The sequence below is a fragment of the Ambystoma mexicanum genome, chromosome 1p, assembly GCF_040938575.1.
Source record: "Ambystoma mexicanum isolate Mex_15411 chromosome 1p, UKY_AmexF1_1, whole genome shotgun sequence".
NCBI classification, from domain to species: domain Eukaryota; kingdom Metazoa; phylum Chordata; class Amphibia; order Caudata; family Ambystomatidae; genus Ambystoma; species Ambystoma mexicanum.
The window spans coordinates 559,622,710-559,649,703 of NC_090921.1; positions in this window are offsets into that span (position 1 = coordinate 559,622,710).

The window sequence follows — 26,994 nt, forward strand, 5'->3', positions numbered from 1 at the left end:
CAGTCCCATAAACACTGTCCACCATCTTGACTCATCCTCTTTCTTACGCTGGTCTTCTTAAAACCTATATGCGAACCATCCGGTAAATGCAAACTGAATTTAACCTCTCCAAGCTGATTTTCACGTCCCCGTCGGCTGGAAGTCTGCATTGGAACCTATAACATAAAGTCAAATCTCAGACATTTGGTCTATATGGGTGGGTAATTGTGACACATCAATTACATAACAAGACATCACAACATCATCGATACCTCAGGCATACCTCTCAACTCACCCGCTTTTGGTGGGTGTCACCCGCCACTTTGGCAGCTCTCTCTCCCACCAAGGTCCCTACACGCCCATAGCAATCAATGGGCTTTCACCCGCCAAATACAAAATCGGGTATTTTCGTCCACCCAGGGGCCATGAAAGGTTGAGAGCTGTGCATCAGAGTATTATCATTTACGACTGTTAGGGTGGGTGTAACGCTCACCTGGTTCCCACGGAGGCGCGGCGTCGAAGGAAGGGCCCCTCTATTCTGGCTTCCCTGGCTCGTTGGATACCCTCCTTAGGGTTTGGAAGGATGAGCTCTCCATCCTGCTTCTGATGCAGGGGCGCGTTGAAACCCAGTTACTTCACTGGATTGAGGATTGATGGGAGTTCAGGTAAGCTTGACTGTTCAGGTAAGGCGCTGTAAAAGTTCTGTTCAAAAGTTCAAGCTTAATAATAATGTTTGTTGTCTAATTGCAGCAAGCGCTAATGCTTATGTCTTTTTCCCCTTAGGGGCCGGGGTTTGGAGTGCCGGAGATATGGCGCCGACCCGAAGTGAAACAGTTCTGGATGAGCGCTCAGGTAATGTCTTTGCATTCGCTCATTCAATGTCTTTGTCTTTTTTCCCCATAGGGGCCGGGGTCCGGAGATGCCAGGAAGCGGCAGGACCCGAAATGCAGTGGGAATAATCCAACAGGTAAGACTTAAAAGGAAACTGAGCTTTCCTTATTCATTTTCTCCCTCTCACCTTTGTTCTTGTCTTTTTTCCTCTAGGCGCCGGGGTGTAGCTGAATCCGGAAGATCGCTGCTGAAGATGGAAGCGCTTTGCCAAGGTGAGTAAAATGCAGCGCTGCAGCGATCGAAACGAAATGCCTTTAAAATGATGTCTTCCTTTTCAGGGCCGTTGGAGAAATGACTTCGGGATGCAGATTTAGCAGGTAAGGGCTTTTCTTCTCCTATTCTCTTCCTTTCTCCCCTTGCAGGTGTCCCAGGGTGTTGGCAGGCGTGGCTGAAGTCAGGATGCAGGAGCTGACACGGTGAGCATCCAGCTGCTAGGTGCAGAACAACGCGAAGCACGTGTGGCTGTTCGGGTGGGGTTTAAATAGCCTTGGAAGAAGTTCCTGGTATGTATCCTTCCACCAAACAGGTATGTATCCTTCCCCGACCACACCCGGGTGGTGAAGTAGTCCTACAGGTAAAGTAGTCCCATTCAGGCCTCAAGAGGGCCTGGATGAAGCAGCAAGGTCTGCATCAAGTAAGTGTGCACCCAAGCGCTTAAACACATATCCTCTTCTATGAGCCTGGCGCCTACGGCGCCAGGACTGGGGTCCGCTATGAGCCTGGCGCCTAAGGCGCCAGGACTGAGTCCAAAGGGCCCCGACTTGGGCCCGCTGAGACTTCCCTGGGGAAAATGATGTCTGCCTCTGGGGTTGCTGGGCCCGGCCTGGCTCCTTAGAGGTAGGCATCATGACAGTGGGATAATCCTTCACCTCTGTGTCTTTAATAGAATGATTACTTTCTGTAACGTTAGTGTTGAAAATCTAAATTCTATGTCAAGACCCAGAGGCTCGGATTATGCTTGTTCAAAGCTCACCTACCACCAACCTTGATACCTTTTCAATCGGCTTGAAATAAAATGTTTTGAATGTTTTGATGCCATCGCTTTTCTCACTGAATCGGCACCATAGCACTCTATGCCAATGTCTACTTGGATCATCACCCATCGCAGGGTTGCCGGAGTAAGTAACTGCCGCGAAAGGTTTCCTTAACGCAGCAAGTAGTTGTGACACCCCCGCGGGTCACAGGCCTTTTGTCATGTTTTGGTAGGCCAATAGACATTTTACTGGGCATAGTTTAGGATGAACAGGAAACGATTCATACAGTATTGTTCTCAAGCTCGTTGTTCTCTTTGTAATATAAAAAGTTACTGCTGAGGGAATTACTTTCTGTTAACTTCCAACGTTCTCACGTCAGAAACTCTCTTGCATGATAAAAGACATAACAGCATTGTCACTTTGGCGGACAACGCTTTCCGGGATAGCTCGTTGTCAGGCCAGGATGTGAACAGTTTCCCACAATTGGTGTACTTCTCCTTAGGAAGTCTGAGTAACTTAATACTTAATACCCCTCAGCAATCTGCATATCAAGGCTAACCCCTCTACATGGGGATGACCTGCCAAAATCGCTGAGCGATCGTGTTAACAGTCCTATAAACCTTGCTAGAGCAGCCATCTGTGCTAAGTAATTAGCTATGTGTGATGAACGTTCCTCTCCATGGACCAGCTATGCCAGTTTGACCATGATGATCTGCATGACTTCCTGGTCCCTGGAGCCCAGGATTCTTCAATAATATGTCTGGCCTCGCCCGAAAAGCCTGGCCTAACCCAGGATCCCCTGAAATTGCCCATGGAATGAGGTTGTGGCTGCCCGTTCTCACTAAAGGGTGGCTGTCTCCCGAGGTGTCCCATACATTTAGCTAATACTTCGGAAGAGCTATCGGATTGTCGTGTGACATCGCCAGAAGATCTGGGAACCACGCTTGACCCTCCCAATCCTGAGGTATAAGAATCAGCGACACCTGCTATTCCTCCTCACCCGAGCCAGTGTCTTCACTATCCTTGAAATCGGCAAGAATGCATATTCCGTGTTCGAGCCCCAGGTGTGGAGAAATGTGTCTGTTGCCTCCGTCTCGTGGTCTGGCCTCCAACTGAAAAACCGAGGTAGTTGTTTGTTCAACCTCAATGCAAACAGGTCTGTCTGAAATGGACCCCATCTTGACATCAGTCTTTGGAATACTCTCTCATCCAGCTTCCAATCGCTGGCATCCCGGAGGAACCCAGAGTTCCAGTCCGGTACCTCGTCTGTCAGCCAGGTAGATATTCTGCAGTCACTGACACTTCTCTCTGAAGGTATAAGTGCCACAGTTCCTTCGCCAGTTCTGCCAACATTCTGGATCATGTGCTGCCTAGTCTGTTTATGTATCTGACAGTGGACACATCCATCTTGAGGAGTATGCACTATTGTGCTCTCTCCTGTGTCCCACATCTCACTGTAAACACGCCCGCAAGCAGCTTGAGGCAGTTGATATGTAGGTCTAGTTCTTTCTCTGACTACCTGCCTTCTGTCGACAAATCTCCACATCGGGCACCCCAGCCCCATCGGCTGGCATCAGACTCTATTATTAGGTCCGGGGATGAGCCAAATATTGCTCTCCCATTCTAGGCATCCATATGTTGTAGCAATCACTCCAGCTCTTCTCTCGCTTCTTGTGGTAAGGCCACCTTTTGCTCGTAAGATACGCCCCTCCTGAGATGTTGATTTTTTAATCTCTGAAGGGCTCTGTAGTGGAGAGGTCCTAGAAAAATCGCTTGGATTGAATGCACCAAGCGTCCCACCAGTGTGGCTATCTCTCGTAACAACATTGCCTCTTTTGTCAGAGTATTCCTTATTGCTTTTTTGATGTCGTTCATTTTGCTCAGAGGTAGACTCTGCATCCCTGTGAGGTATCTAGAATTCCATGGTTTGCTCCAGTTGCAGGAGAGATTTCTCCCAGTTCACCAGAAAAACCTAATCGTAGTAGCAGATCTATTGTGGATTCCACCTTTTCTTTGATCAACACCTTGTCCTAACACATTATGCATATGTGGTCCAGGTAAATGATCAATCGTATCCCCTGTTCTCTGAAATACGTCACAACCGGTTTAAACAGCTTTGTGAAACAACACAGGGCTAACGACAGCCCAAAGGACAGACATGTGGATTCCCAAATTTGTTCCTTCCATCAGAATGTTAGACATTTCTGTTGAACTACTGGAAGGGCACCGTCAAGTAGGCATCCCTGAGCTCTATCCTGACTTGCCAGTCTCCTTGCTGCAAGATGTCTCTTAGGAGGTGTATACCCTCCATCTTGAAGTGTCTGTAAACTACAAAGCTGTTCTCCCTCAGATTTATAAGTGGTCTCAGTTTGTGTCTCCCTTTTACTAAGAACATATTGCTTATGAAACTTCCTGAAGTATCTGTCACCGGTACAATGACTGCTTTCTGTTCTAGACCTCTTATTTCTGCGTTTAGTAGTAACTTGTCTGCTACGCTCTGCACTAAAGCGTTTGGCCACTTCCATTGTACCTGGAGCGTTTGAAAGTCTATGTGAAAACCTTGTACCGTATCTATAACCCCTGCATTTGAGGATATGAGATACCAGTTCTTTACGCTTTACGCTGATCTCCTGCCTACTGCAGGCCTCTCACCTCTCAACATTTGGGCATGAGCTTCTGCTCTCACCTGAGTTATGTTGTTGCTGATGATCTGCTTGTCCCCAGCCCCTTCCTCTTCCTCTCAAAGGGAAGAACGGGTTAGGTTTCCAGTCGTCTGGTCTCCATTTGTTCCTATCATTGAAAGACCTGCTGTATGGATAGCAGCTTGCAGAGCGGCCCCTGCCTCTGCCAGCCCACCCAAAAATGTACTTACTGAATACCCTCTTCAGGGACGGTTGAGCTTTATCTATGGCGGTATAGGAATTGGCGAACTTCGTTACCTCTTTTATAAATGAGTTGCCAAATAGCTTCCTGCTAACCACCACTGTTGTCTCTGACGTGGCCAACTCACAGATTTTTTTTGTCGATCTCTGCTAGGATCGATCTCCACCTCTCTGTGGTAAGGTGCTACCCAACAGGCAGATCGCTCTCTGGGTCCACCCTGTCAAGATCGCTGGGTCGATGGCCTCGTTCTTTTCTTTGACTTCTTTAGCTATTTGTAAGATTTTGGTAAGTGGACAGACCACATCAAGAATTTTATTCTGATGTGATTGCCAGGATCTGCCTAGCCCTTCTTTATGTCTTTGACGTATCTGCTCATAAACGTGATCATCCAGTCATCTGTCACTTCCATTCTGCTTTCTTCCTTTTCTTAGGAGCCTTTGTTCGTCCCTCTTCACTAGAAGATGATATTACCCTCACCTCCTCCTCCTCCTTGGTGTGACTCTGCCAGTCTTCATTCTCCTGCTCTTCCTAGCTCCTTGACGATATATCCTGCCACCTGCTTTCCTTCTTCCCTGATCCCACTGACGTTCTCTTGAACTTTCTTGGCGAGCCACGGGTGGGTCCTGACCTTTCGTGCCTTACAGGATTTTTTCTTTCCCCCTTTGTCCCTCCCTTGTTCATGTGATATTCTGATCTCATCCATCCCCCGAGAAAGCTTTAGCCAGTCCTCCATTAAGGACAACCGATGCAACCCACGACCTAGACTGGCTCCCAGAGCTTTCTGAATGGCTTGTCCCATACTGGGCTGTATTCTCTTCTGGCTGATTTGAGCCCTTCCTTCAGCTACTCATGTTGCTCAGTGACTATTGGGAGATTGTTTGGTTAAGTACAGGAGTCTTGGGCCTGTACCCGTCAGGTTAATGTTAATAATGTTATACAGTAGAAGAAACAGAGAGTCAGGTAAATGCTGATCACTCAGCCAAACAGTTTTTACTGTTGACTGTGCTTGTCATATATATCTTTCACTACAATACCATCACAGGCCAGCAAGGGCGCTGTACTGCTCCTCAAGCGTTCTTGCAGTCTCTCTGAGCAATGGTCTACACACAATCTGTGCATGCTACCGTTTTGCTGTATTTTATCGTAAGTACGCATACCGCGATAACGTTGAAGCGTTCTGAATCAGGAGTTGTAGAATAAGCATCAGTGTTCCTCACCAACTTGTGCGCATACTATCAGTCACGGATGTAAGATCTGAAGCACACAAACCAATTGCAGTCCCATCACGCTTCGATCCTCTTCCGTGACTGCGATGCCCCCTGTATGTTGGCCTGAACAAATGTGGTTGCCAGAGCCCTCGGCCTGCCGTGGTCGTACTAAAGCAAATAAAGACTATGCGGATAAGCTCCGTTACACGCCTATGTTCGCTGCTTTAATGCTTCGCTCACAACATGCGCTGCATTACCCAAACACAGTAGATCCACAATAATATCACCACAATAAAAATTAATATGAAGCATATACATAACTCGTTGATGCAGCAGCAAGGAAAGAGGATGAGTCAAGATGGTGGACAGTGTTTATGGGACTGGTTATGGAGTACTGGTCAGGAAAGACATGTGTTGTTTTAAAGGAACAATAATAATATAATCTACCAAAGACTCAAATTATGGCCTTGATTCATGGAATTATCTGAGCAGCAAAACCTGTATGTTGATTCATGGAATCGACTGCGCAGGACAATACTTGGACTTGGGTGGAGTTCTTGCAGGCCTGGCATGTCCGTGTGACCGGAACCAGCGCCTTGCGCGAGGCTCCTCGCAGAGTGTGGGCCGGACCTACGTAGAGGCCCAAATAGTGGATGGAACATGCAGAATGACGAAGAACAAGGCACAATGTGGGCGTGTTGAGGGACGGTCCACAGCTAAGCAAGTGTACGCCCATTCCTACGCAAACCTAAATGTATTCATGGATCACAATGCGCAACCTTGCATTAGGAAAAGGTAAACCCTGTGATCCATCCGCCACATGATAGCAGGCGTAAACATCAACGCGCATATGACATCAACGCGCATAGGAACCAATGCGTATAAAGCACACAATGTACACCAAACTAACGTCTACAGCCATGATGAACCCATCAATAGTCGGAGCTATCATGCACTGACACCGCAGGAGGAGGAGGATGCCCAGGACCTAGATCTTCGCACCATGTTGTTTGGGATGCCGGATGATAAGATTCCCCCCATGTAATACTAGACCTCGCCAGGGAGTGGGAAGATTGCTTAGCATCACCCACCATCTGTTCCCAGGCCCTTGTCCCCCTAGAAAAGGTGCGGTCTGCACTCCATTTCATAGCTACTGGGTCCCTTTAGTGAACCACCGCAATAGTTGCTGGGATATCGCAGGCCACCCGACCCCACTGTCTACACCAGGTATTGTCATGATTAACAGTATGTGCATCTGTGCGCAGGCACCTACCTATGCCCCGAACACTGGTGGAAAGGAAGACACTGATCCAGGAATTCAATGCAGCAGCACATTTCCCCCGTGTAGTAGGTGCAATTGACTTCATGCAGGTTGCGTTACAGCCACCTCACCCCCCCGCCCGATTTATGGAGCACATCTACCGAAGTAGAAAGAACTGGCACTCTATTAACGTGCAGGTAGTGTGTGATGCAATTTTCCAGGGCAGCACACATGATAGCTGCATCTTCCGCCAGTCACCACTGCATGGGGCCCTGGCATCTAGAAAACATGGCAACACATGGCTCATTGGTGAGTATGAACGTTCACGCACATGCATGCACGTGACGCACTGAGCAACAGACCCTGACAATAAATGCCAATGACAACCATGTACAAATTTACAGGAGACAGTGCTTACCCGCTGTCAACATTCATGATGCCAACAATCCAGAATCCCACAACACCAGCTGAGGTGAGATACAATACAGCACATGTAGCCACTAGGGGCATAGTGGAGCTCACATTCGGTGTGCTGAAGTCACGGTTCCGCTCCCTTGACCACTCTGGTGGGGTGTTGCTATATGCAACACCAGTACTATGTAAAATCATAGTGGCTGTATGTGTACTGCACAAAGTTTCCACACAGTGTGGTGTACCAGTGGAAATGCAGGTGGGATACCGCCCGCACCCACTTGCCCCTCCCTTGCCGTTGGTTGGCCAAAGAGCATGTGGAGAGGCTGCATGCACCCAGCTGGTGAAATCATACTTTACATAAAAACCTTTTGCTGTAGAGCACACACAGTGGGGCCCCATCCCAAATGCCATTCAACGGTCAATTGGGGCCTATCCTACGTGCCCATAACAACACCCTGAGAATGTGTCTCTGGGAGAGCCAAATTGTGTGCGTCCATTAGACAAGAAACACCATGCACAAACAGAACCCCAGAAAAGACTTGTAAGTGGGAGTATTCCACTCCCAATTTTCATAGTTGGGGGTAAAATGATTTTGTAGGCATAAAAAAATGTTAGTCCAAATCACAAATGTTAGAAATTCATTAACAAGTAAAAATATGTTGGAACAGAAAAATGCATTAACTTGGCAACATTCCATTCTTAGCACTTCAAAAGCTACATGTTTACTTATTCCAATCAGCCAGTCAAAATACTATTGTCCACCTGTGGGCCTTCATGCACTACTGGGCGAAACCTATCCATGTTGCAGTGAGTTTGAAAGCAGGGGCGCAAGATTCCACATGTCTCTTACATACTGTGAATATGGAGCATTTGTACTCCATATTGTAATTTCCACTGAGTATTAGCTAATTTGTCAGTGAGCAAACATGGTTTAAACACCCCTAATCTGTATGGTTGTGCACAAATCACCAACACAGTCATAGCAACCTAAACCAAGAGTGTCCATGTTGTACACCCAAAAGCACACAGTACAAGCAACAAAGTCCCCGACCACGTCATATGGACAACTGTTCTGCACGTAGACACCAAACTACACACATGAGACCAAAAGTAGGAAGGCACGGCACAAAATTGAAGTGATCAACAAAGACATTTGAGGACTGCCCTGGGGACCCTCTGGATGTTCCACAACAATAAACAGGTTGAGTGGCCAACCACTCAAGCCACTTTCTTTCCCTCAATTCTGACAAGACTGAAGTGCTTTTCTTCCCTCCTAACACTCTCTCACCTTCCCCTCGTCCTTTCATCCACTTCCCCCTTCCAATCTCCCCATCCTGACCCATGCCAGTAACCTTGGGCTCCATATTGACTCCTCACTGTCCTTCTTCACCCACATCTCTCTAACCTCTCGTACCTGTCGGCACAACCTCTTCAACATCCTCAAGATCCGCCCCTCCCTCACCTTTCACGCTTCTAAACTCCTAATCTCCTCCCTTATTTTCTCCCGTCTCTTCTACTGATCCTCTCTTCTCTTTGGCCTCCCTATCTCTCACCTAACTCCCCTAAAATCCATCTACCACTCCTCTATCCATACTCTATCAGGGTCATTACGAGTTTGGAGGCAGCCATGGTGCTATTAGCACCATGGCTGCCTCCAAAGTTGTGTCCAGGTCTGGGTTCCCTGAATGGGGACTTACCGGGTCATTCCAACCTTGGAGGACCCGGTAAGTCCCCATTCAAAATACCCATCCCCATTCGAGACCCCATAGGGCTCAATGGGAATGGGGAGGGAGCTACTAAAGGTCCCGTTATTAGCTCCCTGGTCCCTTAGCGGCTCCCGCTAAGGACGGCTGGTTTTACCAGCCGGCCTTTGTGGGACCCGCTAAGGGACCTCGTAATGCGGCGATAAGGGGTTAAAAGCACCAGCATCCTTACTGGCACCGTTGACCTCTTAACGCCGCACTCGTAATGACCCTCTATGTCTTCTCAGCCCTCAAGACTCTATCTCTACCTCACTCTCCCAACTCAGCTGGCACCCTTTCCTCTCACAATTGAAATTTCAATTCCTCTGCCTTGTCGACAAATCTATCCATGACCTTGCGCCCCCATCTTTCCTCCCTCCTCTCATTCTATTCTCCCTCCTGCTCTCTCCGCTCAGCTAACCTATACCTTCTCACTGTACCCCCAGCCCCTTGTGGCTCCTCATGCTTCCCCTCCTTCCAACTCTGGGCCCCCCTCCACTGGAACTCCCTACCTCTCCCTATCCGCTCCACCCCCACCTACCCATCTTTCCGCTCCTCCCTGAAAGCCCTTCTTCTCCACTCCCTACCTGACTCTCCTTCCCTACCTCTCCCCCCAAAACCCTTCTCCCCTTTCACCGCTCGCTCCCCCTCCTCCCGATGCCCTTATATTGGATGCTGTAACCACCTGAGTGCGTTAAGACCACCTGGGAACACCACCTTCTTCCCCCACCCCCTCCTTTTTTGAGTACATTGTTCTATGTACTTTACCACTGGTTTGTTTCAAGTTTGTAAATATGCTTCTTTCTTTTGTACTGTTGTTATACTGTAAAACGCTTTGGAGTAAAGCGCTATATAAACTCAATAAACATAAACCCATTCCCTAATCACTATGCTCACAATACACAGTCACATCAAAACAGTCATGCAGATTCTGAAACATGCAAGTGCACTGCAAGAAAGATGCACATCTCACCTCATACCCTATCCCTTGTGAGCCTGCATCAGCTGGACCCTGGTATCCATGGATGTCTCCCTCTGTAGGCCTTCAAACCACCAAACTCAAATGCTGTGTCCTGTATACACACACAGAAGCAACTTCCCCTTCAATCGCAGCACCCATCTTCCCCTGCAGATTGCCTCTATAGGGAAATACAACACAATGTGAGGGCAGGCAACACATCCAGGCATCCAATTACACAGCAACATGTGCCCCCCTGAGTGACATTCAACAAATGCAAACAAGAACTCATCAGCCACCCATCACCATGTGTCCCTGAACCCATGCAGCCAGATCCGCCCACCTCATGCCAATGCAATATTAACACCCCACACAGTGACACCTTACCCACCTACAGTTCCTACACTGCCTGCCCCCCAAGTGCCATGCAGTGAAGGACCACATAAAACGTACCTATTTTCATGGTGATGGGACATTGTGAACACTCTGATCCGGTCACAGTATGGCACTGAGAGGACTCCTTAAAAGAGACCACTGAGAGGTTGGAAACCCAGGATCACCTTGGAAGTACTCCCAATGGCACGATATGGGATCCCCTGATTAATGTGGCAGTGGGACAGTGCAGTAAACACTGACAGGGGAGCCGATGATGCAAAGTTCAAGATGTGATGGAAAAATATCACCAGTTGCACAGATGACAGGATCCGGCAGAAGGCAGCTGTTCACAGAGGCATCTGTCATACTGGAAGGAGGGCAGTGAGGCAACTGGCATGAAAGAGACAAGCAGACATGAGAAAGGAATGAGAAACAGAGGCCAAAGACACTGCCACACAAAAGGAAGCAGGCAACAGGAAAGAGGAAGGGAAAGCAGACTTCAGAGGAACTGGAATTCATTGGGTCCAATGTGATTTGCACTGAAGGGAGCGTTGCAATGCACTTAGCAGCTGTGCTGTCAACATGCCTAAATAAATCTGCTTGTGTACCGTGCACTGTACATGCTCACCATGGCAAACAACAACCCCTGACCAATGGTGTGTGCCTGGTGTCTGTGGTGAACATGGCATCCCCCAAATGGCCAGCAATGCTGTTCTGTGTGTGGAATTGTCTCGGGACAGCACCCAAAGAAATGGAAGAAGGACCAAGATTAGATTGCCTGCCTGGTTAGACATGACTAGTAAAAACTCATTGAATGGGATGCCACGCGACAGGCAAGATACATGGGAAAAGTGCATGGAAACACTCCCCATCACTAACATCTGTAAGGGAGGCATGGCATCACAAGTATGACGCTGACACAAAAGGTACAATTTGTAAAACCTTTATTCAATTTTTGGGGTTTGGAAAAACTCATACTTAGCTAGGATGGGAGTAGTCTCTACCATCAAATAATAAATAAAACAGTCCTAGTCGAGTCTGTCAAATGAAAATGGCCCACACTAACACTAACAAAAACTGATGCCTGCCCTATCTCTTGTACAAAAAATGTGTAAAGGAGAACAAGTATGCAAAGGAAAATCAGTGTTAGAATATAAAGAATAGGTGTGGCTGAGTCAGCTCCCCCTCCCCACGTTAGACAACACGGAGTAAGGCGGTCCCCATAGACAGGATGACAACTCTGGCTCAGTTTCTCAAAACAAAGGCAGTTCAAAATGTGGATCGAAGCCCATCTGGTCTTTCACGTTAAAGTCTCTCTTTCCAGCTTTCAAAACACAGTTCAACAAAAAGTTCACGTTGGTCTCCCTCAGTCGGGCTCAGACCTTTCAAAGCAAAAAGTTCACCTGGGTCTCCCTCAGTCGACTTGGACCTTACAAAGCAAAATGTTCACGTAGGTCTCCCTCAGTCAGGCTCAGACCTTCCAAACACAACACTTGCAGGGATTCCCTTCCCCAAGCTTAATTCACATCCTTTAAGGGTTCCCTTCTCCTAACTTATCACATTTCTGGTCTCCCTCAGTCAGGCTCATACCTTTTCCTGATGTTGAAGACTTTCAAATGTGCATGGCTTTTACAATAGACCTCCACAGGACCACTATGACTTTCCTTTCAACTCACACTCTTGTGTTATTTGCCCCAGTGTCTCTTGGTCTGGGTAGTTCGATGTCATAAGCACAAAAGATCAACATTCACGTTTTTACTCCCCCTTTTTCCCGGGGTTAATTTTGATCACTTTGCTTTTTATGGTTCATTCACATTGTCACTTCATAACAACAACATTTCACCTTTCACTGAGACTTTAGAGTGGGCTACTTCCTTTTGCCGGACCACTCCGCTACTCACTATAGCTGATTTCACAGCTATTGGTAATTCAAAATTCATCACAGATCTACCTTCCTTCACGTCTCACCCACATGCATGCAGCCTTCAAGTGTGCGATATACTGTTGCAACTTCAATCTTTCCTTAACACACACCGGTCTTTCATGTCACTTGCCAACTCGCCGGCTCTGTGCATTTCTTACTTGTCTTTGCAGTTTTTAATTCACGAGTGAAGGTTAATACCATTGGCTTAACCTCGCCTCCCCAACTCTGCCGGTTACCCGGGAGGGTTGCTGGCATACTTGAACCACAATGCAGTCTTCTTGTCTGGGATTTGGCCTTCTCACCATGTCGCTCACTGCCTTTTGGTGGCAACAACCACTTGCAGGGAACTCCTGGGGTTCTCTAGCCTTTACTCTCGTCCCTCGGTCTGTCGCTCTGCTCCAGTAGGTTCACCTTCGCCCCAGAAGTTCTGCTTCTGGTGACTTCAAAAAGAAACAATGGGCCTTATTATGACTCTGGTGGTAGCCGTGCCGGTAAAACCGGCACGGTTGCCGGAGTCAATTTTTTTCCGGCACCCGGGAATGGGCAATTACTGGAGTATTACAACCCCGGTGGACCCGGTAACTGCCCATTCCCTGGCGCCGGAAAATATTCTTCCCCATTCCGCTTGAGTCCCTTAGGGCGCAAGGGGAATGGGGAAGCTGAAGCCGGATGCACCGGCACCATTCGTGAATGTTGCCGGTGCATCCAACATGGTCTGCTCGCGGGTGCCGGTCTGCTTGCCAGGTCAGACCTGGCAGATGAAAAGTCACCCACGAGCAGACCTCGTAGTTTGCCAGTCCGGTAACAACGGTGCCAGTAGCTTACCGGCACCGTTGTTAGCTGACCAGCAAACTTGTAACGAGGCCCAATGTATTTTTCAAGTATTATGGCGCCCCTCAACCCCATGACATGTGTGTGTGTGAGTGTATGGTGAAAGAGTGCACACAAATGTATGGGTGGCTGGGTATGCATGTGTGTGTGTACGGTGAAAGGATGTACACTTAAATGTATAGGTGACTGTCTGTGTGAGTGTATGGTGAAAGGGTGCACACAAATGTATGGGTGACTGGGTGTGCGTGTACGGTGAAAGGATGCACACTTAAATGTATGGGTGGCTGCCTGGGTGTGCCTGTATGGTGAAAGGGTGCACAGTGAAATGTATGGGTGGCTGTCTGGGTGTGGCTGCCTGGGTGTGCCTGTATAGTGAAAGAGTGCACACTTAAATGTATGGATGTCTGGGTGTGCGTGTGTATATATGGTGAATGATGTCTGTGCTTGTGTTCAGGGGTGCAACAAATCCTACATTTCAGGGGGGCTAACCCATCAAATGTTGGGAGAGGTGCTAGCTTCACGTGTGATGGATAGGAATAAACTTAATTTTGTGGGGGCATCTAACTTCTTTACGCATTTTAATGAGACTATTCTAGTGCAGCTTCAATATTACAAGCAGTTAACTCTCTCCTGTAAGTCTGAAAGCATCCACTTATGGACTGCTGTGAGAATAAATGGTCTCCTGTTCCCGCTCTACCCTTCCAATCACTCAGCTGGCATGCAAGTACTAAACCCACATCACAATTTTAATTGCTTTAAAAAATTGGCATTTGAATGCAGGTACTAACAGTGAAATGCTGTACATTAGTAATTGCTGCGCCGGGCCCTTGTTAACATCGAAACCCAAGTGCTGTTTAACATGTCTGTCCTTTTCTGTCTCGGCAACTGCTCTGTAGGTCAGCTAGGTCAAGTCAACATAGCCCACAATTTCAGGGCGGTGGAGTGCTGAAGCCCAGTCAGCTCAATGGTGTTGCACCACTACTTGTGTTTAATTCCTTGATTACTTATTGGTAATCTTCATTACTCCTAGCCCTATTCTTCCTCATCCCAGTACTTGTGTATGAGGCAGTACTTGTGTATGAGTCAGTACACCTCATACACAAGTACTGGGATGAGGTAGTGGTACATGAAGGTAATGCCTGACTTAGCTACCTTTACTCTTCCAGTCTACTAAGTAGCATAATTTGGATCTGACGTACTTTGTATCGAGGATGTCCTTGACTTCGAATTCTGGCTCCCCGGCGACTACTACTGGCTGCGGTGGCGTTGCTACCCGGGTCCCAGGTTGAACAGGTTCAAGGAGAGACATGTGCAACACAGGATGAATCTGCATGTTTGACGGCAAAGCCAGTCTGACCACCACAGGATTTATCACGGAGGTGATGGTGAATGGACCCAGGTATCTTGGACGGAAAGTTCGGGTTCCTTTAATGGACACATGTTTAGACGCCAGCCAGACTTTGTCTCCCACTTGGTAGTTGGGGGCCTTTGCTCGGTGTTGATCAGCAAACTTCTTGTGGCGATTCTTAGCTTGAAGTAGGTGTTCAGCTTCCCTTTTAAAGGTTTGAGAAATGGTCGTGTGCAAGGTTTTGACTGCTGGCATTTCCAGGGTTGTAGGAACATCCAACTCAGAAGTACGTGGGTGCCTGTCATACATGGTATAAAAGGGTGTCTGCCCAGTGCTGATGTGTACGGAATTATTATAAGCATATTCAGCTATCCATAATAGGTCGACCAGCTTCCTTCAGCTTGGTGTAACATACAACGCAGATACTGCTCGAGCGTCTGATTTGTCCTCTCAGTTTGACCATCCATTTGAGGATGGTGACTGGTGGATAGCCGGATGTCGATCTGGGCCATAGAGCAGCATTTTCTCCAGAAGTTAGATACAAATTGAGTACCTCAGTCTGAGACCAAAACTGAAGGAAACCTATGGAGCCATACGATGCCTTCAAGAAATACCTTTGCCAGAGTGGAAGCATTTGGGAGCCCCTTAAGAGGAATGAAATGTGCCATTTTTGAAAATAGGTCCACGACCACAAGAATAGTGTTAAACCCTTGACTGGTGGTAAATCAGTAATAAAATCGAGGGACAACGTGTGCCAGAGTGCTGGTGGGATTTCCAATGGTTGTAATAGCCCAGCCGGTTTCTGCTTGGAGGACTTGTTTTGAGGACACACTCCACAAGATAGGATGAATTGGATAATGTCTTTATGCCACGTGGGCCACCAATAATTTCGGTTTACCTTGAATAGGGTTTTAGCGATTCCGGGGTGGCCCTCGATCAAGGAATCATGGTAACCGGACATGACTTGTTCTCGTAGTTCTTGGTTTGGTAAGAATAAACGATTCCTGAAGTAGGGCAACTGATCTTTTATCATGTAATGTTCTCCTTGTACACTCCACGCTTGTAATTGCTCCGGACTCATAAGGTTTTGGATTTCTTCATCTAATTCTTTCTGAGTTATGGTTGCTGTGATTCCTAGGAGCTTGTCACTCGGGATGATTGCTATTCGGTCAGGGGTCTGATACCCTTGCTCTTCCACCCCCAATACGGGAAACAGCATCAGCCTTCCCGTTTTTCACCCCTGGTCGAAATGTAATCACGTAGTCATATTCAGCAAGAAAAAGAGCCCAACGTAGTTGTCGTGAGGATTGGGCCTTTAACGTTTTTAGGTACTGGAGGTCCCGGTAGTCAGTTATTACGGTGATTGTGTGTCTGGCGCCCAAGAGGTAGTTCCGCCATGCCTTAAAGGCTGAATTAATGGCCAGGATTTCTTTGTCTGTGATAGCGTAATTGAGTTCAGGGGGTGTGAATTTACGGGACCAGAAGGCAACAGGGTGTAACTGGCCCGTTTTGGGGTCCTTTTGTGAGAGGACGTCTCCCATAGCCATGCTTGAGGCGTCTGTTTCCACCAGGTATGGGAGATCAGGGCGAGGGTGGCGTAGGATTGGGGCAGATGTGAATCTTGCTTTGAGTTCCTGGAAAGCCTCCTCGGCTTCTGTTGTCCACTGGAACATTTTGTTGCTTTTCCTTAGTAATGACGTGATGGGATGCACGATTTGCGAAAATCCTGGGATGAACCGGCGGTAGAAGTTTGCAAAACCCAGCATACTTTGAACCCCCTTGAATGAATTTGGGCATGGCCAGTTCAAGATAGCCTCTATCTTGTGTATATCCATTCGGATTCCATTCGGGCTGAGAATAAAGCCCAGGAATTCCACCTCAGAAACGTGGAATGAGCACTTTTCGAGCTTGGCGTAGAGTTGGTGTTGATGGAGTTTCTCCAATACGGATTGGACATGTTTAACGTGCTCCTGTTTTGATGCAGAATATACTAGGATATCGTCGATGTACACTAGAGCACAGACATCAATCAATTCCCGTAGGACATCGTTCATGAAATATTGAAATGCAGCAGGTGCGTTGCAAAGGCCAAAGGGCATTTCTTGATATTCGTTCAAGCCGTATTTGGTGCGAAAAGCAGTTCTCCATTCGTCCCCCTGTTTTACGCGACCAAGGTGATATGCCCCCCTCAGGTCTAGTTTTGTGTAGATTTGGGCATCTTTGACTTGATCAAGCAATTCAGGGATCAGTGGCAGGGGGTAGCGATTTATTACGGTAATCTGGTTCAGTGTGCGATAGTCGATGCACGTTCTCAAGTCCCCCTCCTTTTTTGGTACGAAGAATAGAGGACTGGCTGCTGGAGACTTCGAGGGACGGATGAACCCGTTGGCCAGGTATTGGTCAAGATAGGCCTTCAGGTGCTGGTTTTCTGGTTCAGTGAGTGCGTAAATTCGCCCACAAGGGATTTGTGCACCGGGTATCAGGTCGATTTGGCAATCGTATGGTCTATGAGGTGGCAGGGTATTAGCCTGTTCTTTCTGAAAGATATCTTGAAAGTCCTGGTATTCACTTGGTAGGGTGCCGATTGCCACAGTCGTAAGCGTGGAAGTTCTCGTGCCTATTGGTTGTTTCTCTTGGCGATAACATGTGTGGGCGCAAGTCTCGTGAAAGGCCAATTCTTTTGCTCAACAATCGATTCAAGGATTGTGAGCTACCAACCATGGCATTCCCAAAATCAACCGGAACTGTGGTGCCTTAATGAGGTCGAAAACGATAGGTTCTTGGTGTCCATCCTGGCACAGAAGGGTTAAAGCTGCAGTGCATTGGGATACTGGACCAGAAGCTATTTCTGTGCCGTCGACAGTGGTAACAGTGTCAGTGGTTGATTTAGGGCATAACGGAAGCCCCATCTTTGCCGCAAGATCCTGGTCGATGTAATTCCCAATGGCTCCACTGTCGATGTACGCTCTTACTGCGTACATCCGAGATGGTTGTTGGTGATTGATCAAGACCACAGATAGTGCAAAATGGGAGGTCTGTAGTTCACTTTCTTCGCTCCACAAGTGGACCCCTACACTTGCCGGGCTGGGGAGTTTTCCGATTCCTTGATGGTATCTGTCCTTGTCCGTGGCCCCTTTAAGGAAATGACCTGACCTTCCACTGTACAGACATAACTGCTGCTGTCTCCTTTTATCCCTTTCCGCTTTAGTCAAGGGGGATCTGCCCCCCCCCCCGATTTGCATTGGTTCTCCCGAACCTTCCGTTGTACGGGCAGTATTGTCCTTTGAACGCACATACATAGGGCGAGGGTCCGGTCTGGTTCGATCTGCTCTTTGGTCCTGCAACCTATGATCCAGTTGAACAACTGGATCATAGTCTTCCCCCCGCAACCCCTGATGAAATAACGTGGTTCTCTTCTCCACTGGTCATTCTGCTTCAACTACGAGTCTATTGAACGTGTCATTCGTTGTCTAATGCCTGCCCATGAGTACGACAGGCAAACAGCTTTTCCATCTCCTGCTGAAAGCCCCTGAAGTCATGCAGCAAAGGATCATCTTTGGGCCACAAAGGGTACAGACCAGTCCGCGGCGCTACCACTCAGGTAGGATAGCACAAAAGCGACCCGTGATTGGTCATTCGGAAAGGCCCCTGGCCTACAAAGGAAGTGCAGGCGGCACTGGTTCATGCACATTACAAACCTCTTGGGATCCCCCGTAAATCGTTCGGGCGGGGCCAAGGGAACTGCCCCAGGAAGGGTTATCTGAACGGGATTGGCTGATGGTGCTGGCATCGAGGGCACGCTTCCCGGAAATGGTGCATGCCCTGCTTGTGACTGGAGAAGTTGCCGACTTAAATCATCAGTGCGTTCTTTGGCTACTATCAGCTCTCTCCTCAGGGTGTTGGTCTTCTGCCTGGCTGCATGTACTTCGGTACATAGCTGCCCCAACATGTGGGCTAACTGGTCGGTTTCTGACGTTTCCATGACGCCCAAGTGGATTTTGATGTGAGGCTTTGCGTTCTGTAACGCTCACCTGGTATCCACAGGGACGTCACTCAGCCTGTTCTGACCTCTTACGACCTCAAACCCTTCCCTGGAGGCTATTCGACTGGAGACTGGGCCTGAAACACAGGATTGGTAGAGTTTAACTCCTTATTGTCTTGCTTGAATCCCTTCTTCCCTGGAGTCCAACCTTTCCCTTTGATCCACAGCTCACCTTGTTTTCTTGGATAGTGTGCTCTCCATCCTGCTTTCAGCGCAGGGGGGCGTTGATTGATGCGGGCTCGTTGCTACCTAGTTACTTCACTGGCAAGAGTCCGACATGTAAGTATAATGAGTCTATTGGACAGTTCTCTAACTTCGTTCCTTTCCTTCCTTAGATGATGGCCGGCGTCTGGGGATGGCGGCGTGGTGCTGAGATGAGTAGCGCTGAAAGTGAGTGAGAGCGCGATGCGCGATGCACCCCTTTCGTATTTGCATTGAACTGAGTTCTGTTTCCGGGCCTCATTATGACCCTGGCGGAACGAGTTAAACGGCGCCGTAAAAGGTGACGGCGCTGTTCAACCCATTCCGCCACATTACGAGGTCCCCTCGCGGGACACAGTAAGCATGCCTTGGAAAACCAGGCGTGCTTACCGGGTCCCGCAAGGGGAAGAGGGAGCAAACAATGGGCCATCTCGTTATGGCCCGTTGTTTGCTCCCTCTCCCATTCCCATTCAGCCCTATGGGGGCTGAAATGGGAATGGGGAAGGACTGTGTCCGGGTCCTTGAGGGAGGAATTACCGGGCCATCTGAACTCGGAATGGCCCGGTAGGTCCTCATTCCGAGGACCCGGACACGGATGCAATTTTGGCGGTGCCATGCCGCCAATAGCGGCATGGCTAACGGCCAAACTCGTAATGAAGGCCTCTGTGTCTTTTCGGTGCCGCAATGTTTTCAGCGTGGATGGCGGTTATGAGGAACAAATGCGGTGGGTAAGCGCGGTATGCAGCGCCTCTAGATGTTTCCACGCTAACATGGAGTGTCTTTTCCCTCTTGCAGATGGATGAGAAGTTCCGGAGACAGAGTTCCCCCAGAGCGGCTGGGATTCAGGTAAGCGTTTGAAGCTCGTACAGTATTTAAAAATAAGCAAAGATTTGCAGAATGCTTACTAATGCCTTTTTTCTGTTCTTTTCCCTTTTCCTCAGGAAGCGGCATGCCGGGATGGGAATGACACCGCCGAAGATGCCCGCAGTACAGAAGGAGCGATGAATGATGGGCAGAAGTGCCGCAAGGTAAGGCTGTTCCTAACGGTGTTCTTGTTCTTGCAGGAGCTGAGCGCAGAAGAAAGATGCAGGCCTACTGGAGACCGATCCGAACACGGTGATTGTCACGCTGCAGGTGCAGAAAACGCAAAGCATGTTTCTCAGCCTGGGTGTGGCTTAAATAGTCTCTGGGTATCCCAGGTGTCTCTGGGCTGAGCCGCACCCAAAGGTCTAGACCGCACATGCAGTTCTGGGAACCGAAATATGTGGGGGCATCCATCTTGTCCCCATCAATGCACTACAAGTCCAATCCCCAATGTTATCCTATGGGAGTGAGTGAGTCTGGTGCCACAAGCACCAAGTCTGGCTCCAAGTGGGTCTTTGGAGGGATGGAGAGGCCCTTGAGGGCCATGTAGGTGATTGTGGCCTGGCTCCAGCCTGACATATTGGAGGGCTGGGGACATGAGGGGCAGGAATCATGACACCTGTACACAAGTGTTTTTAGGCATGACAAGACAAGGGAAGGAAAACAGAGGGATGGCAAGACGAATTATCTTACTAAGCCTCGTGTCATTCAGATAGTGCAAGTGTGAGAACGAGAAGTGCAAGGGGAAAGGGAGGGGGGAAGTGCAAGGGAGAGGAGAGGGGAAAACAGGGAAGCAATGCTCTGAGTAAGTACAGCCAGGGCAGCGCGGCTCTGAGTAGTGCAAGGAGAACAAGGGACTGTAGTGTTACAGTTACAGCCCCTAACTGCGTGGTAGGGCCGGAGGCAATGCAAAGGTGACTGATCAAGAAAGAGCCTGGACTCAGTGAGACTGAGGTTAGTCAAGCAACCAGTTTGTACAGCAGACAGGTAGGTCAGAAGGGGAGGGAGAGAGAGAAAGCAGAGGAGAAGAGGAACGTTTTGAGCTGCTTCCGGAACTTCAGGTGGTCCGGCTCAAGTTTGGGAGGGACAAGTAGGCCATTCCAGAGGGAGGCACCTGCAGGGGGAGGGATCTACCTCCCCCCTGCCCAATCTCTGCCTGGAGAAGCATCTAACCCTTAGGGCTCAAGAAGGAAGGTATTTTGGAAGAGAGTGTTGGATGTAGTGCAGATCCCAGCCCCAGAAAGTCTTGTGGACAATGCAAAGGGTCTTGAACTTGATCTTTGCAGCCATTGGGAGTCAGTGGAGAGATTTAATGGCTGGAGAGATAAAGTCCCGGGGCTTGAGGCCAAGGATACGTCTCGCAGTCCTGTTCTGCATTAATTGCAGAGGGCGGAGAGTAGAGGAAGGCAGATTGAGAAAGGGGCTGTTGCAGTACTCCAGCCTAGAGAGAACCAGGGATCTGGAAACAGTGAGCTTCTGGGGGAAAGTGAGAAAGGGAAGATTCCCTTTGAGGAGGTGTAGCTGGCTTTAACCTCTTGGCTATGTCCGTGATGTGAGGAGAGAAAGAGAGATTTGAGTTGACGATGGCACCAGGAATGAGCGAGAGAGGAGAGTAGACTGAGGGGAGCCTGAAGGAAAGCTGAGTGTCATCTGCATAACACTGAAAGTTAGAGGAGAAGGTAGAGATTCGCTGGGTCAAAGGGGCAAAGTAGAGGTTGAAAAACCAGGCTGAGAGGATAGAGCCCTGGGGAACGCCACAGGTAGAGAGAGGTGGTGGAGTGAAAGGGAACAAGTTGGACCTGGGAGGGGCGGTCCAAGAGGAAGGAGTTCAGCCACTCCAGGGCCTGATCCATGATGCCCAGGTTCACACAGAGTTGACTGATCAGGATGGCGTGGTTGACCATATCGAAAGCAGAGGTAAGTTCAAGGAGGATGAGGACAGAAGGAATGCTGGAATCAAGGTTAGAAATCAGATCTTCACAGGTGTTCAGGAGAGCCGTTGGCTGCCTCTGGTCATGGAGACAACCAAAAGATTCATTATGGAGAGTAAGCGGGGAGATGGCCAGCTTTTCCAAGAGTTTGGGAGAGTTTGGGAGAGGGAAAAGTTCCAGTGGAAAAAGAAGGCTGGAGCAAGGGTGTCAATATGGTCCTTGATGGTTCTGGTGGAGTGGGCGAGCATCTTTTCCGGTGACACCTCCATAGATGGGACTTGTCTAGAAACCTTGTCAGGTGTTAGAGGGAAAGAGGAGAATGGAGGAGGAGAGGGAGAGATGGCCAAAGGGGGCCCGAGAGAGGAAGAGGAGATAGTGGACAGGATGTCCTGAGTTTTAGCAGAGAAGAGGCCAAAGCCATACAGAGAGCCTGTTGAAGGAACAGGAGAGGTAGAGACCGCAACAGGATTGGCCAGTTCCTTGCAGATTTTAAAGAGCTGGACCGTTTTGTTAGAGGCTGCAGAGACGCAGGCTTGAATGTGTGATCTCTTCTTGATGAGTCATATTGCTTTGACTGTCATTTTGGTGCAACCAGTCTAGGTATGTGACCCGGCATGCTTTACTGTTATGTTATTACGTGTCTACACTGGTCTACATTGTGCAGCCAGTTGGACATGTTTTCATTGTGGCATGGCATTTCTAATAGCAAAGCATTAATGTTCATGTGCACTGTTGGTGACTTGCATGTATTGGATTGGTGTTACCCTACAAAACAATAGCAAACACTGTGGCTTTTTAGCCAATTTTTCTCCGAAAGTGTGCCGTATATTGCATTAAAACAAATATTTATATCTTTCCCCTAGTGCAGTGTGCGGCATACCTCTTCAGCAGCACGTTAGTGTGTATTGCGCAAGCGTTGTAATCTAGGCCGGCCCAGAGTTTGGCGCGACCCATGATTTGTTGCCGAGTTGGAGTTGGGGGCCCTCAGCATGGCTTGCATCGGGGCTCCCAGATTTTGTGTTACTCCACTGCTTGTACCTAGGAACTAATAAGCAAAACCTAAAAAAACAGCAAATACTTTAAACCAACGCGTTAAGAATCGTGCTTAACATCCCTAGAAACCATAATTTATCTGCAGCAAGATGCAATGTCCACTGGCTTTCAGTCAAAGACAGAATCGCATTCAAAACTCTATCACTCACTCATAAATGCCTCTATAATTCAGCTCCCAAATACTTGGCCTGCAAATTCACACGTATCTGACTGACCTACTAGGTCCTTTCAGTTACATTGCCCCAAGGTTCCCAGATTTAAGCTACAGAAAGCCGGGGGTATTAGCTTCCCTGCACTAGGGCGAAATTATGAAATTCCCCACCTATAGCCCTAAGAGCAGAACCTTCATACTATTGCTTCAGGAAAAATTGAAAAACCTGGCTCCTTACACAGGAGGCACCATACATGTCTTGCTCATCCTGTTAACCTCTATATTTCTGCGATGCACTTGTAACAACTTCCTTGCACTGTTTCTTACCTGTCTGTCATTAAATTTATTGTTTAACCTTATGTAATGCACCCAGCTACCTGAGGGTTTGGTGCGCTATTTAAATAAATAAACGAAACTAAATAAACAATGTACAACAAGGGACCTGATTGGTTAACACAGGAGCAATCTGTTAGGGGTACACATGCACATATCTGTACAACCCTACATGCAGCAAGTGTGACAAACCAGTCCTGTGAAGTCAATGTACACAAATGCCCAGAAATGTGTAACCAGAGGCTACGTCATGAAGCGGTGCAGCTGAGGATGAGTAGATCTGACAATGGACGTGTGTGGTACATGTGGAACAATGGTAGGGCAGGACATGTAAGTGGATAAGGGAGTGGAGTGGGCAGTGGCACAGGTCAAAGAGTAATGTGGACAGGGAGTACACCTACAGGATCCTTTGGGAAACATGTTGCCAGGGGGAGTAGAAGGGTGGCAGTAAGGAGACATCATCACGGTCAGTGAGGCAAGTGTTGGAGAACCAGAATACACAGAGTTCAGATGCACAGAGAATGCATGACGTCAATTAGTATGAACATCCAGAATGTTGGAAATACTGCCAATGACTGAAGTGTGACGAGTGCTGTTCAATCACTTCTATTAATTGCATCAATTGTGAAAGTACATTCAGAAAACAGAATAGAAGTGTAACTGCACATACACACACATGCAGGTGGACAGACACACATCTGCACAGTGTTTACTGTAACTGAAGGATTACACCCCCAGCTAGCAGAAATGTGGAATGCATGCAAAGACCATGGTGAACAATAATATCAGACACAACACGAGATACATTGTACATGCTTACCTGCTGACAGAGCTGGCATGATGTGATTCCCTCATCACCTCCACAGGAAACTGCACCTACACATTTGTAAAAGGCGGGCCAGTGCCTGGCAGAGGGCATGGGGACTAGGGGTGTGAAAGGGTGCAGGGTGGACCTCCCATGGAGTGCAGTCACCGGATGAATCAGGATCACTGCAACAACTTGGGACATTGCATTTCACCAGCCATAGTTGACAAGCATATTGGTTCTCTGGCCCCTGAATTTGCTGGTTTCTGCAATCACTCTCTTGCTACTGGGTCTTTCCCCACTTCCCTCAAGCACTCTCTTGTGTGCCCCTCCTGAAAAAACATTCCGCCGTCCCCTTGTGTCCGGTTAAATACCGCCCAATCTCTATCGCCCCCTTCCTTGGTAAACTCTTGGAGAAGCTGGTCTTCCCACAACTGACCCAGCATACTGAGCTTGTTGTTATCTACACAACCATCAATCTGGGTTCTGAGCATCCAGAGCCACGGAAACTGCTCTTCTGAACACCCGTGAGGACCTGCTTGCATCTCTTGACTGAAACTCTCCAGCTGTTCTCATTCTACTTGACCTCTCCTCTGCATTTGATACAGTCAACCACTCCATATTCATAAAACAGCTCCACGATACCCTTAGTATCTTGGAGCAGGCCCTAGACTGGCTGACCACCTTCCTCACTGACCGTCCTTCCCAGGTTATCCTGGGCTCTTTCTCCTCTCTCACCTCTATCTCCACCTGTAGTGTTCCCCAGGGCTCTAACCTTTCTCCCTGGCTCTTTAACATCTATCTTGCTCAGCTTGCACACCTAATTTACACTTTCTCCCCTTACTTCTAGTGTTATGTAGAGGACACACAACTCTTCTTCAAACTTCCCTCTGATCCACTCCTTCCTTCCTCCATCATTCCTAACTGCCTATATGCCATCTAGTCCTGGTGTGCCCCAATGATCTCTGCCTCAACGCCAGCAAGGCTGAGATTCTTTCTTCCCATTGGGACTCCTGCTCTCCTTTTCTTACTTTCCCTTTGGCCAATCTCTATGGGCACTCCCCCTTCTCCTTTATCTGAAGCCAGAAACCTTGGAGTCATCTTCGACTCCTCTCTTTCCTTCCTCCCTCACATCAAGAAGGCCCAATTTCAACTCCACCTCCTCAACGGAATCCTTCCTTTTCCTTCTCTCAATGTCTCTAGAGCTCTGGTACTCTCTAGACTGGACTATTGCAACAGCCTCTTCCTTAATATACCATCTTCCTCTCTACATCAACTCCAGCCTATCCAGAATAGGACTGCATCTCTGTAGCCCTAAAATCTCTCCACTGACTCCCGGTTGCTGCAGGGATAAAATTCGAATTCCTCTGCATCATCCATAAGGCTGTCTGAGGCCAGGGACCATGCTATCAACAACAGGCTCTCACCAAATACTCTCCCTCCAGATCTTTATGCACCTCCGGTGCCAACTCTCTGCATGCCTCCCACTTCCTCTGTGTCTTGAGCCGGAGCTCCTCAAATTCCGGAAGCTCCTCAAGACATTCCTTTTCACCACCTCCTTCCCCCTCTCCCTGCCTTGCTAAACCCCACAGTCGCTGTGATTGGTGACCAGGGCCCTTATGTGTCCTTCTGGGTCCTATCCCCCCCCCAATCACCTTCAGCCTCTGCTCACTACCAGCACTTACCTTTGGGCGCCCATTGACCTGTGCTGTCTCACAGGCCTGCACTTATTGTATTGGCAGTTGACCACTCTTACCAAGTGATCTCTGCCAGACACTTAACAGCTGCTTGCACTTACTCCCTAGCACTTCCCTCTGTATAACTCCTAGAACCTACCCCACTCTCTCGTCCCATCTCTCTCTGTCTGCACTTGCACGTTCTGAATGCTCAGAAGGCCTAGTAGGACCAACTCTTTCTTTCTCTTCATTGTTATTATATTTGCATTCATTCCCAAGTTCCCTCCCTTTTACCCTGTGGCACTTTGAAACACATTTTACTTTTTGTATAAGTGCCTTACAAATGCACAATAAACAAAAAAATAAAATAAATAAGCATGCATACAGCACATGTGTGTCAAGATTCTCTCAGCCCATTGTTACCTGCACATACCATCCTGTCGACCTCAAGGCAACCATGTCAGTTGCCACCAATGTTCATGGCGGCATGTTCACAACTGCAGTCATCATGCCTTTAAGAGGGAAACAGTACTTCTCAAGGGGAAAAAAGAAATCAAAGAAAAAGACTTTACCTCGAAATGGGCTAAACAACTACACATGCCACCATCCTGGTCAGGGGTATTGAAAAACAAGAAAGAAGTGTCCGACCACACAGGTCATATTCCAAAGGAAAAGAAAGTCTATCTGGAGTGGAGAGGGTGGCGGGATGGGGGGGAGTGGAGGTGCTGTCCACCCTGGAGGGGGGGTGGAGGTTGCATGTGAATATCCACATGAGTGGAAAAAGAAAAAGAGATCCCCTCCATGGGCTCATGGACCTCATGGCAACAATGGTCCAGGAGGCTGATCTGTTCTGGGCCCCCCATCCTGCGGTTGATATGCAGGTGGTTGTGGTGGTAGACCCATACCACGCAGTCCCAAGGCCTGGTCTTCATTGGCCTGGGCCAGCCGTGACACGATTGAATGCACCAGCACAGTAAGGGTGGCGAGGTCTCCATGCACTTCCTCACGAATGACCACAGAGTCTGTATGCACCCTCACCCATGATGCATTGAGTTGCTCGGACAGTATCTGCCTGAAGGCATCCATCTCCTTGTGGATCCCTCTGTCCTTGTGGCTGGGAGTTCTTCGTGGAGTGCAATCCTTAAGGCCT